The sequence below is a fragment of the Ambystoma mexicanum genome, chromosome 3q (genome assembly GCF_040938575.1).
Source record: "Ambystoma mexicanum isolate Mex_15411 chromosome 3q, UKY_AmexF1_1, whole genome shotgun sequence".
In the NCBI taxonomy this organism is placed as follows: domain Eukaryota; kingdom Metazoa; phylum Chordata; class Amphibia; order Caudata; family Ambystomatidae; genus Ambystoma; species Ambystoma mexicanum.
In genome coordinates this window covers 268,888,712-268,903,541 of record NC_090926.1, presented here as the reverse complement: position 1 = coordinate 268,903,541, position 14,830 = coordinate 268,888,712, and the positions used below count along the sequence as shown (strand labels likewise).

The 14,830-nt window shown below is 50.8% G+C and overlaps 1 protein-coding gene across 3 annotated transcripts in view; it reads right to left on the bottom strand.

The window, feature by feature from the left end:
* The window catches only part of CNPY2 (canopy FGF signaling regulator 2), a 219,448-nt gene that overhangs the window by 104,279 nt on the left and 100,339 nt on the right, over positions 1–14,830 (bottom strand). The gene's annotated exons all lie outside the window — the stretch shown is intronic.

Sequence of the window (14,830 nt, the reverse complement as noted above, 5' to 3'; positions counted from 1 at the left end):
GGGCGAGAGGTTAGACCCCTGGGGAACACCACAGGTAGAGGGGGAGATAGATGAAAGAGGACCCAAGTTGGGCCTGGGAGGGCCGAGCAGAGAGGAAAGAGGTCAGCCAGGCCAGGGACTGATCAGTGATACCCACGTTATCACGGAGACGGTTGAGCAGGATGGTATGGCTGACCGTGTCGAAGGCAGAAGAGAGATCAGGTAGTATGAGGAGAGAGGGAAGGGAATAGTTTCTTACCTGTAACTCCATTTCTCCAGCATTGGTATCTTTCATGGATTCACATGCTTAGTATTGGATTCACATGCTTAGAATATTCCCCGTCGTCAGACTGGGACCCCTCGGTACATATATATAGCCTTTTCCAATAGGAAAACTTCAGACACTTTTGTGTCCTATCTACGTCCTTTTAGGACCCGCCTACGCCTGCTCCGTAGGCCGTCCCAGTATAAGAGGCCCACCCCCGCGGCTCCCCTTCAGATTTCGGCCCCTCCAAAGTAGGAAGGGTTAGACTTATCAATCAAATACATTACATTCCGGGGAGGTTGGCGGGCGCATGTGAATCCATGAAAGATACCAATGCTGGAGAAATGGAGTTACAGGTAAGAAACTATTCCCTTCTCCAGCATTGGATCTTTCATGGATTCACATGCTTAGAATAGATTGTATAGCAGTAACACTTGAGATGGCGGTGAGAATGTAATATACCCTCAACATACTACACAATGCCTATGTACAGTAGGAATAAGTTACCTAACCCACATAAAATAAACTGTCATTAAAAGGTAGACAACATATTCTCCACAGCGTGGAGCTTACCTTACTGAAACAGATGGCGCAGGACAGCTCTTCCCATCTGCACCTCGTCCGCATGCTGCCTGGCAAGGCAGTAGTGGCGGGTAAACGTGTGGGGCACTGACCATGCCGCAGCTTGGCATATGTCCGTCAACGGAATTCCTGCCCATAAAGCTGTTGAGGAGGACATCGATCTTGTAGAATGGGCTCTCTGATGTCCTTGCAGTGGCCTTCCGGCCTTAGAGTGACAAAACGCAATCGTCGATGAGACCCATCGAGCCAATCCTTGTTTAGAGATTGCTTTTCCTCTCGTCGACGGACCATACGCGACAAACAGTTGTCTAGTAGACCTGAATTCCTGTGTACGATGTAGGTAAAATTTCAGAGCCCTCTTAACGTCCAGGGTATGAAGAGCTTTTTCTGCTGCCGATGATGGTGGGGCGAAGAAAGTAGGGAGAACAATGGACGAGAGTTTGTGATACACTGTCGGAACTTTTGGGACGAACATAGGATTAGTTGCCAGGACTAATTTGTCCTTAAAGAATCTTAGGTATGGCGGGTCTACGACCAGCGCTTGCAGTTCCGAGATTCTTCTAGCTGATGTGATATCAATCAAGAATGCCAACTTCCACGAAATGAATTTTATGTCGGACGTGGCCATAGGCTCAAAAGGCGGTTTCATTAAGCCTGCCAACACTGTGTTGAGACTCCAAGTCGGGGGGAAACGTTTTTCCAGGGGAAAAGCTCGAAATAAACCCCTCATGAAGTGTTTTACAAGTCTGTCGCTAAATAGAGGAGACTGCCTTTTCCTTGTGAACCTCGGGATGGCCGCCAGGTGCACCTTTATCGATGTGAAGGATAATCCCCTCTCCGCTAAGAGGAGCAGGTAAGGTAGAACTTGTTCCGGCGTCACCGACAACAGTTGTAGGCCCTGTTGTCCCCTACACCATTCACAGAACCTCCGCCACTTATAGCAGTAGGATTTGTTTGTAGAAGGGGCTCTAGCCGCTTGCAGAATTTTTTGACAATCCTCCGAAACGTCTAAAGCACCGAACTCCGAAAAGTCAGGAGCCAGGCTGTAAGGTTGAGACTGTCAAGGTCGTGATGCCACACCGTACCTTTTCCCCTGGATAGTAGGTTCGGGGCTTTGGGAAACCCTATGGGATGTTCCAGCGACAGGTGAAGCAGGTCGGAGAACCACGGTTGCCTTGGCCAGTATGGTGTCACTAGAATTACCTGGCAATTGTATCTGCGTATCCACTGTATTGTCCTCCGTATGAGGGGGAATGGGGGAAAAGCATAGAGGAACATGTCCGTCCATGGGAAGGAGAATGCCTCCCCCCTGGAGCCCTCTTGAGGCCATCTGCTTGCGAATTGCTCGCATTTCTTGTTGTCTTTGGTCGCGAAGGCGTCCAGAGGGGGGGTGACCCCATTTCTCGAACACTTTCATCAGGTGAACTGTGTCCATTTCCCACTCGTGTATCTGGGCCATGCTTCTGCTGAGGGAGTCTGCTTGGGAGTTCCTCACTCCTGGAAGGTGATGAGCCACGATGGAAATTTCGTGCTTTAATGCCCAATGCCATGTTTTCTGGGCTTCTATGGAAAGAGTTCTTGATCGCGTCCCTCCTTGTTTCCTCAGATAAAACATGGCCGTTGTATTGTCGGTCAGTATTCGTACTCGCGAGCCCCTGATGTGTGGTAGGAATGCCTTCAAGGCCCATCGTACTGCTCTGAGCTCTAACACGTTTATGTGTAGGAGTGACTCCGTTGGAGACCAGCGACCTTGCGTTTGGAGAGCACCCATGTGAGCTCGCCATCCGGTTAGGGACGCATCCGTGACTATGGTTCGCTGAAACTCCGGCTCCTGTAGGGGTACGCCGTTGTTCAGATTGTGGAAACTCTGCCACCACTGAAGGGTCCGAAGCAGCTTGTCGTCGATGGTTATCTTGTCTGACCACGATCCTTGAGCCTGCGTCCATCGGTCCGCGAGGAATTCCTGGACTGGCCTCATGAATAGGCGACAGTTTTCCACCAGATGGATGCAGGATGCCATGGCCCCTAGGACCGAAACGTATTTTCTCACTGAGATCTTGGTGTTTCGACGTAGTCGGCATGCTTGTTGATGGGAGTCTTGAGGTTCTGTCGAGAGAAGGTTTCACTAGTCCTAACTGGGTCTCGAACTGTGCCCCCAGGAATACCAGCGATCTCGATGGCTGCAGAGAGGATTTTTCGAAGTTTATGGCGAATCCCAGCTGTTGTAGAAGCTGCATGGTGGCTTGTAAGCTTGTGTTGGTCGACGCCGGGGAGGATCCCCCTACCAACCAGTCGTCGAGGTATGGGTATACATGGTGGCCTTGCTTCCTTAGCCAGGCCGCTACAGGAGCCAGGCATTTCGTGAACGTTCTGGGGGAGGTCTTAAGCCCAAAAGGAAGAACCATGAATTGGTAGTGAGTCCGCCCTATTACAAATCTTAGGAATTTCCTGTGTTTCCGACACATTGGAATATGGAAATACGCTTCCTGTAAATCCAGGGACGCTAGAAAATCCCCCTCTTGAACGGCGCGGATCACTTCCTGCAGAGTGAGCATCTTGAATTTCAGGCTCTTTAAAGACTTGTTGAGATCGCGTAAGTCTGAAATGGGACGCCATTTGCCGTTCGGCTTTTTTACGACGAAATATCTTGAGTAGACTCCTTGACCTCTCTGTGATGTTGGAACTAATTCTATCACGCCCTTTGCTAACATGAGTGTTACCTCTTGTTGCAGTATCTTCAGATGGGAATGAGCGGTGAACGCAGGTCGAATTTGCGGAGGGCTGTGTTTGAATTGTAGAGAGTGTCCGTTTCTTATAGTATCCAGCACCCATTGATCCGTCGTTATTCGTTCCCATTCGTCGACATACGCTGAAACTCTTCCCCCCAGAACGGTGTGTTGTATGTCACTGCTGATCTTTATTTTGCTCGTCTCTCGACGACGACGGATATGATGGTCTTTTCCTGGAAGTCTGGAAGTTCCGGCGACGGTTTGCCGTTTGGGAGGCACGTCTGCATCCCTGGGAGGGGTAAGCTGATCTGCCAAAGGATCTGTCTCCAGATGCAGAGAATCTTGAATTACCTGAAGCCCCTCTAAAAGGACGAGAAGACTTGTAGTTTCTGCCACTCTGGAGGGCACCCGAAGAAGGTGCCGTGTCCGAGTCCTCTTTCATTCCCTTTAGGGCTTCGTCCACCTTCTCACCGAAAATAAGGTCTCCCTCAAAGGGCATATCTAAAACTTTGTATTGTACTTCTGGCCTGAAGTAGGTACACTTAAGCCATGACTGTCGACGTAATACGACCCCATTATTGACTTGCTTGAAGTCTGACTCAGCGAGGTCCACCGCGATGTTTATTGCGTGATTTGAGGCTTCCTCACCTTCTCGGACGAGTAACATTGCTGCCTTCCTATGCTCTTCCGGAAGATGATCAAGCAACGGAGCTAGCCTGTGCCACATCTCCCTATCGTATCTGGCAACAATTGCCAGAGAGTTTGCGGCCTTTACTGTGGTCGCTCCCATAGATAGCACTTTTTTGCCAAAGGCATCTTGGCGTCTCGCTTCGTTCTCAGGAGTCGCCGTGCACTTGTGCTGGGCCTTCGCCTTCCTCGCTGCTGCTGCCGCCAACACCACCGAGTCTGGCGTTGGTTGGGAGGATAAACACTTGGGGGTAGACTCTGGAGCCTTAAACTTTTTTTCCAGGCGTCCTTTCACTGCCGGCTCTGAAAACGGGTGACGCACTGTCTGCAACCCCTCCTTCCATACATGGTCTAGTATTGGTATCGAGAACATAGACCTCCTTCTCTTACCCATGTGGTCGAACAAAAAACAGTCCTTTTTCTGTTCTTCCTGGGACAAACCAAATTCTTTGCATGCCTTCTCCATCATAGAACGGAATGACGCAATGTCGTCCGGAGGGGACGGGTGAGCTGGGCTTCTAGGGGTTTCCAACTCCACCTCTGACTCCCAGGTTGGATCCCTGGAGGGGGATGATGAGATATCCGACCTGGCTCCCCTGTCAGACTCCGAATCTGGCAGCTCACCTTCCTCTTGTGCCAGCGCTGAGATTGGCGTGCGTAGGTGCGCCGGTTGACGGGACGGGCCCGGCTCGTCGACAGTTGCCTGTGGTAGGTTTGCCTGAGGTAGTCTCTGGTCCAACGACTAACAACGACTGAAGCGTGGACAGAATTTCCAACGACAAAACAGATTGAGGATTGAGAAGAGGGGCAGATACCGGTATAACGGATCCCCTCGTCGACGACTTGTCAGCCACTCGTAGCCCTAGGTCTGCTGGGCCAGCTATTCTCTCATTCTCGTCCTCCGAGGACAGCAACACAGCCTGTTCTTGTAGTAAAGTATCCAGGAGGGATCGGATCAAAAATTTCAGGCCTCCTGTAGAACCCCCGTCGACAAGGCCATCGTCGACGTCGTTGTCGGTGCGGTGGATGCCACCTGCGTAAGTGGCAAGGTGGAGGCCGATGACTGGTCCGCCGTCGACAACGGTGAGTTAGCCGGTGGTTTTGGCGGTCCCGCCTTTTCCACACTTGGCCTGCTTCTACTCGACTCTCGACTCGTGGTCGATCTATGATGATCGCCCGAGGAGGATTTCCTTTCCTTTTCATGCTTTTTTGATGAAGAGGATTTCTTTGACGAGGAGTCTCTCGTTGAGTGACTTCCAGACGACTCTTTTTCCGTCAGTCGAGATTTCTTCGCCGGTGGTTCCGACGAGGTAGCGTGGCGTGATGTTTTCGCCGATTGTGTGGAACCTACCTCCGAAGGGGGGTATGCCCCCGCTCCATCATTCAGCCATGCCACCAGTCGTCGACTGCGGTCTTTTGGGGTTTTTTGAGAAAACCCTTTGCATATGTCGCAGTTATCCGCCGAATGATGAGGGTGGAGGCAATATATACAATCCATATGTTCGTCCCCCTCGTAAACTTTTTTCAAGCCGCACGTCGCGCATGGGCGGAACAGCGCTTTTCCTGAAACGGATGTCATTTTCTGTACTCAAATTCCAGTAATGCAACCTTGTACAAAATAGTAAGACAACGCGAGGAGATCCCACTACTTTGGAGACGGTTGAAATCTGAAGGGGAGCCGCGGGGGCGGGCCTCTTATACTGGGACGGCCTACGGAGCAGGCGTAGGCGGGTCCTAAAAGGACGTAGATAGGACACAAAAGTGTCGGAAGTTTTCCTATTGGAAAAGGCTATATATATGTACCGAGGGGTCCCAGTCTGACGACGGGGAATATTCTAAGCATGTGAATCCAATACTAAGCATGTGAATCCATGAAAGATCCAATGCTGGAGAATGTTAAGAGTCAAGGTTGGCGAGCAGATCTTCACGTATGTTCAGGAGAGCAGTTTCCGTGTTTCTGGCAGCTCTGAAGCCAGACTTGTGGTCCTGGAGGCAGCCAACAGAATTGGAATGAAGGTTAAGCTGAGAGATGGCCAGCTTTTCTAGGAGTTTGCCCAGAAAGGGAGTAATGGAAATTGGGCGATAGTTAGCCGGACAAGAAGGATCAGCTGTGGGTTTCTTGATAAGAGGATGCACAAGGGAGTGCTTCAGAGTGGAGGAGAAGGATCCTGAGGCAAAGGAGTGGTTGCAAAAATCGGCAAGGGCCGGAGCGAGGGTGTCAATGTGGTCCTTGAGGGTTTTAGAGCAACAGGGATGAACCTGTTTTGAAGAGGCTTTAATAGATCAGACTTCTAGCGACCTCATCAGGGGAGAAAAGAGGAAAGGAGAGAAGGAGGATTGCTGAAGGAGGGTCAGCAAGCATAGACGGAGTTGGGAGAGGAGGGGCAGGGAGGCGAGGGTGGACAGGATGTCCTGGGTTTTTGAGATAAAGTGAGAGGCAAGGGCATTGAAAAGTGCCTGGGAGTCAACAGGAGGGGTAGAGACTGCAGCAGGGTTGGCCAGCTCATTGCAGATTTTAAAGAGTTCGGCTGAGTTGTTAGATGCCGCAGAGACACAGGCTTGATTGTGGATGCTCTTCTTGGTGAGGACAGAGAGTCGGTATTGTCTTTGAGGGTATGATCGGTCCAAGAGAGAGGAGTGTTCAGAGGGATGGAGAGGGGGAGGTCAGAGGCGATCAAGACATCAAGTGTGTGCCCTGCAGAGTGAGTTGGGCCACAGGGGAGGATGGACAGGGAGAGGGAGTCACACGTCACAAAAGAGTACAGAGGAGGAACAAGGAGAGTCTAAATGGATACTGAGGTCACCGAGGAGGAGGAGTTGAGTGGTAGAGGCCAGGAGGGAGGAGGAGAGGTCCACCCACTCAGAGAAATGAGGTGATTTGACCTGGAGGCTGGAAGACGGTAGCCACGTAAGAGAATGGGTAGGAGAGAGAGCGAGCCTACAGACAAGGCATTCAGAAGAGGAGTAGGTCTGAGTGGGAATGATAGAGGCAGGAATCCACTCAGGAAAGATATGGGCTACCCCCACTGGACCGGGAGGATCTGGGTGCGGAGCGGATCTTGTAGCCATCAGGGAGGAGTGTGTCGAAGCTTGTGACAGAGCTGGCCGTGAACCATGTCTCAGTAAGACCAAGGACATCAAGGTCTAGTTCTTCAAGGAGGTGGCAGATCAGTTATGAAATCACATAATAAACCAACCACCTTGCAACATTGCTTTTTAGAGCTCTGTTCAGAGCTGGTAAAACAAATCATACTTTCTGGAGAGGCCTCAAGCAAATCTATGAGAAGTATGAACACTGCTATTTTAGAATGCACTAAGCAAATCTGGGAAAGCAAACCTCTATTTCACTTTCAGAAAGACACAATGGGCCTCATTACACGGATTGCGGAGAACCATGGTGCTATTAGCGCCATGGTTCATGCCGGTAAAATACCGGCACCGTCTTGGCGGAAAGGGGAATTACCGCCCCATTCCAAGGTTGGCGGGGCGGTAATTCCCCCTTCCCCCATTGCCCTTCCCCATTCCCATTTTTGCCCCATAGGGCTCTATGGTAATGGGGAAGGTGCCAAATACGGTACCGCAAATTGCGGTACAGTAATTAGCTCCCTGGGTCCCTTTGCGGGTTGGTTTGTAACGCCTGCAAAAAGCAGGCGTTAAATTCCCCAACCCGCAAAGGGACCTCGTAGTAAGGCGGTAAGGATTTACCGGTACCAGTAAAATACCGGTACCGGTAAACCCTTACCGCCATCCGTGTAATGAGTCCCACTGTATTTCAAGTTAAGTAATGGATCTATTGGTACATCATTTTTTTTATCTGATAGCTAGTTATACCCAGTATACTTTTAAGAAGTGTATAATATAGTTTCTAAGGCAAGTAAGAAATTTATGAAACTATTTTAGAAAGCACCAAAGCAATTCAGGGAAGCACAATCCAGGGTTACACGTTTAGATTGCAGGACCTAATCAAGGTGATTAGGGCCTATATCCTTTTTTAAATTCACATTTTTTATTGAATTCACACAAAAAGAACTACAGAAAATCACCATATCAGCCATCCCTTGGGTATTACACCAATTTGTGTCCCCAGTATATAACGCCCTCTCCCACAACTTTTAAACCACACGCCGGGTGCTGAACATCCACCTGAACCCTTCCCTCAAATTAAAAACAGTCCCACAAAGGTCCAATCTACAGTAAGGCATCTGAAGCTTACGGCATACATGCATTGAAATAGCTGCTGTTGGGGCTGCGCCACGTTCCCCCAGGCAGACCACTCACTCGGACCTGCCTGAGAGACCAAAAAGACCACTCTCTCTACAACCCCGAACTTCCCCCACGGAAGGCTGCGGTTAACTTCTCCATTAGATAGATATCTTTGGCCTTGGCCACCCATTCACCAAATTCCGGCAAATTCTACATTTTCCAGTATCTTGCCCAGCAGGCCCTAGCCCTCCACCCCCCCCCCTGTCTTTCAAGGTAAAACAGTGCCACCAAAGGGTCTAGGGCAATGTCGATCCCCTCCACCCATTTGATCCATCTCAGGACCTCCGCCCAGAAACTCTGTACCTTCTGAACCCCCCCCCACCACATATGCCAGTAGTCCGCTCTTTCCCCACACCCATACCAACAGTACAGACTCGCTGCCGGGAACATTTTAGAAAGTCACACCGGGTTATGCTGCCATCCGTACATTTTATATTGACACGCTATCGAGGTCCTGAACGCTTTCCTGCACATTTTCAACCAAAGGCGGTCGTCCAGCTCTAATCCTAAGTCCCCCTCCCACCTTGAGTGAAGCCCCTCTACCTTGCCCACCCCCACCTCCACCAGTGCCTTGTAGAGCTGCATAATGAGCCCCTTCATCTCCCTATGCATGTCCAAAATCTTTTCTGCCGCACTGAGCTCCTGTCGTATTGATTCTCTCCATTTCCCTGAAGTGAGCACCCCTTTCAGCCTCGGGTATAAGAACACTGACAACTTCCCAATGTTAAGTGTTGCCTCTAGTTCTTGGATCGTGACCACCACCCTAGCCCCTGCGCCCCCACCCACAGCTGTCCAACCCTAGCCAGCCCTGCCTCAAACCACTCTCCATATCGCTCCAGCTCAGGGAGGTCGTCCCTAATCAGAGGAGCCCATAGATGCCCCAGTGACGACCCCTCCCGTCCCTGGTCCTCTCCTCCACACCTCTCACAGGACCCCAGTATCGGGTGTTCTCAGATCCGCCTAGGGGAACGCTCTCTCGGAACCACGGGCCACTCTCCCACCATTGCTGGGTATAGGTGCCGATTCTCAAGGAAAACTGGTTTGTCAGTCTTCACAAAGATGCAGCAGCAGTGCCGTCAGTTGGGTGGCTTTATAGAACAGTGTCAGGTCTGGGAGAACCTCCCTCCACTCCCTATCCTTGGGGAGCACCTGGGTGTCGTAGGCCACCCTTGGCTTCTGCCCCTGCCATAAAAACCAAAGCATCCGCCCCTTAGCCTCTCTCAAGAGCCCTTCTTACACTCTATAACTGGCAACATCTGAAACAAATACCCTCGGGAGGTGGTTCATTTTGAGGGCATTCACAGAGCCAATCCATGAACAGGTAGACCTGCCCCACACTGCCATATCTCTGTATAACAGTTCCAGCTAGGGGGGATAATTGGCACAACTTAAATCCTCCAGGGATCTGGTAATGTTGACCCCCCCCCAGGTACTGAATCCTCTCCAGCTGAAGTTGCATCCCCAGCGGCCCTCTCACCATCCGCTGCAAAAGGGAAGACGACAGACTTCTGCCAGTTCACCCGAAACCCCAAAAATGACCCATATTCCTCAATCAATGCTATTGCTACTGGGACCGAACTGTGCAGGTTGCATAGGTTTAACAGGACATCGTCAGCATATAGCCCTAACTTGAAATCCCTGTGCCTGACCCAAATTCCTTCCACTTGTGGGGGGGCTGCCTTAATCGTTCACCCAAAGGCTGCATTAACAGAGTGAACAGCAGGGGGTGAGCTGGCAACCCTGCCTCGTACCCCTCTGCAGCTCAAATACTCTAGAGAGTTTACCATTAACTGCCACTCCAGCCAGGGGAGTTGAATATAGCACTTTTAGCCCATTCAGTATCTTGGTCCCAAATCCATACTTCCGCATGACACCCCGGGGAAAGCCCCAGTCTACCCTTTCGAAGGCCTTCTCTGCATCCAGGGCCAACAGCGTCGGATTGCCACCCTGGTTGGCATTTCCTCCACACATCTACCAACACTTGTTCCTCCAAAGGGTCACCCAAACCCCAACCCGCCTGTGAATCTCCCCCCACCTGCCCGTCACTCCTATCCACCGCCAGGTCCGCCCACATATTGAGGTCCCTCCCAAAAGTAGTAGAACCCTAACTTCCCAAGTATCTCTGCTAGGGCCTCCCTGAAGAATCCCGATTGTCCCTGGCTAGGACAATTGATTGTGGCCACCGTGATCTGCAAAACATGTCAAACGCAACTCAGTAAGAACTCCCCCCATGCTCACCCCAGTGCTCCCCCGACCCACACCTCACCCCCCCCCCCAACAATTACCTCCAAGGTAGAGACGCCCATTATGCAATGGGCCACCAAAGTCTACTAACTCTGCTTCCCATCCCGCTTATCGCTTCAATCAACCCCCACGCCTCCCCCACCCACACTACACCCAAGGTACCTTGCGCCCCTTAGGAGCCTACACAGAAATGTGCTCCCTTAACCCCTCATTCATGTCACTTCACCGGGGATGGGGTATTCGGTTTCTAGAACATCCTGCCACCCTGCATCCTCTTTTTTTAGATTCTGCTCACTGGGCCCTCCCCCACTTTCTGGTCGAGCTTCCAGATCCATGTCCATGTCCATGTCCTACAATGCTTGCAGTACATGCCCACTGGTTATCCTATATTCTGCCTCTCCACATTCAAAGGTCAAGGCGAAGGGGAAAGCCCAACGGTAATTGATCCCCTTCTCCGACAACCACTGAGTGAGGGGACAGCAATCTCTCTGACGTGACAAGGTGAGCCCGGAGAGATCCTGGAACACCTTAACCAAGTCTCCACTGTATTGGACACTCCCATTTGCTTCACCCTCTCCAGGACTTCCATTTTCTCTTGGTATCCGAGGAGTGGACCACTATGGACCTCGGGCCCTTCCACCGCCACCACCTCCTCCATGGGCCCTCTCTAGCTTGACCTCTTCTCCTCCTCCTCCTCGACAAGAAGATAAGTGTTAATCAACTCTTGGACATTCCTGGCCACCTCCGCTGGTGTATCCCCCCCTTCTGTTCTCTCACTCCAAAAATGTGTAGGTTGTTCCGGCATTCCCTATTCTCGAGGTCATCAAGCTTCAGGGTGTGGTCTTCCTCTCGTGTTTCTAGATCAGTCAGCCTGGCCTCATATTTCGGGTCTCTAAGGGTGGTTGTTCTCCATCCAGTCCTCCAACTTATCAACCCTCCCGTTCAGGTCTAAGATTGAGGCTTGAATATCACTCCTGATGGCCCAGATTTCGTGGAAGAGGTCTTTCAGGTCATCTCTTGTTAGGTGTGGAGGATTCCTTCCTTCCTCCGCACCTCGCTTAACGCTTGCGGCCACCCCCGAGTCCTTCCTGGAATCTCTATGGAAGCGATGCAGGCCCTGGACCCCCACAGTGGGCTTGCTATCCAGCCTCCAAGGGTCTGATGATCCCTCACAAGTGTCAATCTTCTGGGCCCACCAGCTGCACCCGCTCTTCTCTGCCGCTCAGATCCACCATGCTCCTGCCGTGACCAGTGTGCGACACTCCTCAATGTCTTAGCGGCCTTTACGTGGACACTCCCCCACCCCCCCCCCCTTCCGACCTGGCCTGACTGCGACCAGGCAGCTCTACTGTAGACCTCCGTCTGGCTCTTTCGAGGGCCTTGTACTGTTCCTCCTAACCCTTCTTGTATTAACCGCCCTGACCGGGCCAGCGTCCTCGCCTGCGGTCATACTTCCATGGATCACCACCCTTCGGCACACCAATCACCTCCAACTCCTTTCAGGCCTGCTTCCTGTCCCAGGGGCCCACAAAACACTTCTGGAGCTAATGAACTGACCAGGGGTGCCCCTGCCAGTCAGCTCCTAGCCCTCAGTACTGGGGGATGGCCTCTCGCTATGGTGGCCTCACCCACCGCATGTGACAGCTTTTTCCTGCTGCTCACCAGACTGCCTGCAGTTTAAACACCCCAGCCTTTTGGGATGCCAGGACTCCCCCGTCACTCCTCTGAGCGGCCCCTTGTTGCCTTAACCAACCCCCTTTTGTTTGCCCCTGGTTTTGAAGGCTCGACACCGCACTGGTGTTCGCTCTCCCGCAGCAGCCTTACAGTGAGCCCTTGGCGGCTCCACCATGGCCTAGGCCGCTGGGATGGAACTGGGTCTGTCACACACTCTCTCCTCGGCCTGTGTGCGCCCTCTGCTCACTCTCCAAACCGACCAGACTCTGGTCAGCTGGCACCAGCCGGGCCTCCCCAGACACCGCAACCACTCCCGACAGTGTTCCCCACGGTGAGAGCTCACAGGTTTGAAGGGAAGAGGCTCTCCAGATATTTGGGGGACGGGAATCTGCAGAGCTCTATACACACACACACATATTATATATATACACACACACACTTTTTAAAAGGACGCTCCAGCTACTTAAGAATTACACAATGTTATTCAAGGCAAGTAAACCCTATTGGTAGCTTTTACACTCATTCAGTTAATCAATGATAAAACAGTACCAACACGTATTACTTTTTAGAAGGGAGGGAAAAACTTTGAAAGTTAGTAAAGCAATTTATACACTTTTTAGAGGGGCAGAATGCAACTCAAAAAGCATAAACTTAATGACACTTTGTAACTTCTTTCACAGAGATACAGTTCCCACAATAAACTCTTTAGCAAGTAAGTACATTTATACTTTCAAGGTAGAATCCTTTTCTTATCCAGTCCTTCCCTAGTCTATTGCATGAGTTCTCTCAGAGGCAGAAAAGGGACCCTACTGATCTAGGTGCCAGCTGTATGCAGGTTGAGATAGGGTTCAGTTGCAGGAAAGTCAAAGTTTCATAGGAGATCTTCTTAAAGAAGTAAGTATTCACTTTCAGAGTTAGTTAAAGTGTTTAGGGACTTCACAGAACGCTCCCTATATGTGTTCCAGCATTAGGCCTGGGCAAGTGGTATGGGAAAACTGCCAACCACACGAATCACCTACTCAGCCTCACAGAATACACACCACCCTGAAGGTAAGTATTACCCAAGCCCACACAATACCTTAGGAGAAAAGGATTCTTGGTCTGGAGACAAAAGAAATGGACACTGGATGGGAACTTGCAGCAGCACTTAGAGGAGGCTCCCAGCAAAGGTTTCTTAGCGGATTCTCGCGGCTCTGTGGATTTGGTGCCTTTTTACAGCAGCCAGATGAAGAACAAATATCACTGGTCGGATTTTCTTCACGCTCTCAGTCTTGCACTCTGGTGAGGGGACTTCAGGGATTCGAATCATGTCTCGGGATCCAGCAGGAGTCCACCAAAGTTTCGGATGGATTTGGACTTCGGAAGACCATGCTCTGCACTCAGGCTCGAGGTCCCAAGGTATTGGCGATTTGCAGCCCAGCAAGGTAGAAGCACGTCATGTGATGGCTCAGAATGCAGGTCTTCTTGAGACTAGTGGATCCCACCGGCCTCTGGGTAGTAGTCGTTGCATTCGGGACCCCCACGTTGATTGGAAGGAGGGGTTACGTCAGGCTCTGGTTACACAGCAGGCGCTCTAGTTGCTGGAAATTGCTACAGACGTCCTTTCTTTATCTCCCTCTTCGGTTTCAGCTCCAGTGGTCGACTTGTCAGCAGCTTCCAGGTTCAGAGTATTTATCAGAAACTACAGCACAATTTCTGCAATCTATCCCTGCAGTTTAAAGAAAGGGGCGCCCGGCTGTCCAATCAAGACAGCCAGCTCCCCACTGGGCCTTGGTTCCTTTCAGGCAAAGTGGAAGGTAAAGGGCTGTGGAGTTTTGGAACCCCCCTCCCCTCTTCTTGCCTTCTCAGACACTGTGGAGCCTAGGTGGGGAATACAAAGGATTCCCGCCAAAGACAAAACTTCCTCTGCCATTCTAGGCGGACACAACCTCAGTGGAATACCTCAGAAACACTAAGGATACTTAAAAATGGCAAAAAGAAAGACAGCCATTCAAGTAAACTTGCAAGTTTAGCAAAAATGTTACCAGGTAAAGTTACCAGCACTCCACATAAAGTGGGGTGTGCTGGCTCACTATATAAAATGTAAAGGTGATGACAATCCCTCTTTATCCCTGAGGACAGTAGTTCACCCAAGTACATTAAAGAGAAATTAAGAGAAGCCCACAGAGGCAACACACCCTAAGCCCAAAAGTTATAGGAAACTATAACTCCAACCATACACTATGGAGACATAAAAAGGCCACCCATAAAAAGAGTAAAAGACTAGGTGAGAGGGGACAAAGATTCCCCTTCACCTAGGGACAATGGAAAATACTCACCAAGTCCAAGCAAAAGGTTCTGGGGTTGACACAGGTCAGATTTATCACGATTATGAAAATTTTGCTTAACAGTTTAAGATGCAAATTTA